This window comes from Schistocerca serialis, unplaced genomic scaffold (assembly GCF_023864345.2).
Source record: "Schistocerca serialis cubense isolate TAMUIC-IGC-003099 unplaced genomic scaffold, iqSchSeri2.2 HiC_scaffold_1164, whole genome shotgun sequence".
Lineage (NCBI taxonomy): Eukaryota > Metazoa > Arthropoda > Insecta > Orthoptera > Acrididae > Schistocerca > Schistocerca serialis.
In genome coordinates, this window is record NW_026047364.1 from 67,501 (window position 1) to 70,000 (window position 2,500).

Here is a 2,500-nt window from a genome sequence, read left to right on the forward strand (position 1 = left end):
AACACGCGCCACTACATCAACAGACGGCTCATGCCGATCGCCATCCACGGCATACCATACTGCAATCCAGCTCTTATAGGGAGACGACATGTAGCTGAGTGCACAATATTTGGACCGTATGGTTCGCCGTTGTTGGCGCAGTCGTGGTACGGTCACACATGTACCACGATGTATCATTCAGTACATGAGGACCAATGTGCAGTACAGTGTGTGATTTGGACGTACAACATCAGCGGACAGTTGACACAAGCCGTACCACAACGTAGGCTGTGCTTCGCCATGCGAATGCCAATGAACAACTGCGAAGGGCATTGAGCATGTACGTCCTGCTGCCATCCGCATTACAGTGTATAGCTGCAAGGTGTTTAACATGAAGCGATACTCTGGGGACCGGGCAGTGCGAGTAGCAAACTATATTGCGGGGGTTGCAGTTAGGCAACACTACACTAATTTAACGCGTCGTATGACAATTACAGAGCAGGTTAAGGCCCAACGTGTGTTGGGTTAAGGCCCAACGTGTGTTGGGTTAAGGCCCAACGTGTGTTGGGTTAAGGCCCAACGTGTGTTGGGTTAAGGCCCAACGTGTGTTGGGTTAAGGCCCAACGTGTGTTGGGTTAAGGCCCAACGTGTGTTGGGTTAAGGCCCAACGTGTGTTGGGTTAAGGCCCAACGTGTGTTGGGTTAAGGCCCAACGTGTGTTGGGTTAAGGCCCAACGTGTGTTGGGTTAAGGCCCAACGTGTGTTGGGTTAAGGCCCAACGTGTGTTGGGTTAAGGCCCAACGTGTGTTGGGTTAAGGCGCAACGTGTGTTGGGTTAAGGCGCAACGTGTGTTGGGTTAAGGCGCAACGTGTGTTGGGTTAAGGCGCAACGTGTGTTGGGTTAAGGCGCAACGTGTGTTGGGTTAAGGCGCAACGTGTGTTGGGTTAAGGCGCAACGTGTGTTGGGTTAAGGCGCAACGTGTGTTGGGTTAAGGCGCAACGTGTGTTGGGTTAAGGCGCAACGTGTGTTGGGTTAAGGCGCAACATAGGTTAGGTTAAGGCGCAACATAGGTTAGGTTAAGGCGCAACATAGGTTAGGTTAAGGCGCAACATAGGTTAGGTTAAGGCGCAACATAGGTTAGGTTAAGGCGCAACATAGGTTAGGTTAAGGCGCAACATAGGTTAGGTTAAGGCGCAACATAGGTTAGGTTAAGGCGCAACATAGGTTAGGTTAAGGCGCAACATAGGTTAGGTTAAGGCGCAACATAGGTTAGGTTAAGGTACAATATAGGTTAGGTTAAGGTACAATATAGGGTAGGTTAAGGCGCAACATAGGTTAGGTTAAGGCACAACACGGGTTAGGTTAAGGCACAACACGGGTTAGGTTAAGGCACAACACGGGTTAGGTTAAGGCACAACACGGGTTAGGTTAAGGCAGAATACGGGTTAGGTTAAGGCACAATACGGGTTAGGTTAAGGCACAATACGGGTTAGGTTAAGGCACAATACGGGTTAGGTTAAGGCAGAATACGGGTTAGGTTAAGGCACAATACGGGTTAGGTTAAGGCAGAATACGGGTTAGGTTAAGGCACAATACGGGTTAGGTTAAGGCACAATACGGGTTAGGTTAAGGCACAATACGGGTTAGGTTAAGGCACAATACGGGTTAGGTTAAGGCACAATACGGGTTAGGTTAAGGCACAATACGGGTTAGGTTAAGGCACAATACGGGTTAGGTTAAGGCACAATACGGGTTAGGTTAAGGCACAATACGGGTTAGGTTAAGGCACAATACGGGTTAGGTTAAGGCACAATACGGGTTAGGTTAAGGCACAATACGGGTTAGGTTAAGGCACAATACGGGTTAGGTTAAGGCACAATACGGGTTAGGTTAAGGCACAATACGGGTTAGGTTAAGGCACAATACGGGTTAGGTTAAGGCACAATACGGGTTAGGTTAAGGCACAATACGGGTTAGGTTAAGGCACAATACGGGTTAGGTTAAGGCACAATATGGGTTAGGTTAAGGCACAATATGGGTTAGGTTAAGGCACAATATGGGTTAGGTTAAGGCACAATATGGGTTAGGTTAAGGCACAATATGGGTTAGGTTAAGGTACACATTGTTGTAAGGAAAGGTGTTTTGGGGGGGGGGGGCGGCAGTTTGTTGATTGTGATTATCGTAAGTAAATGACTGCGGCATCATCTGATTTGCCACGTCAGGGTGCACCTTTGGCTCATAACAGGCGGCGCTCTGATTCCATGCTTGTGGCAGACCTGTGTCTTTCATTCCTGCCAGTTTGTGTGGTGTGACAGGAGGCAGTATTGTGATGTTGGGTGCACCCCTGTGTGGGACATGTGTGGGTGTTGGTGGCTTAGCTGAGCAATGGTGGTTGTCGGAAGGGTGGGATATTCTGTTTTCCGAGTGGACCTCCCGGTCTGGTTATGATAGTGTGGATTGTCTAATGTGGCAGAGAGGATGCACTGGGTGTTGTTCCATGCTGGTGCTTACATATCGTCTGC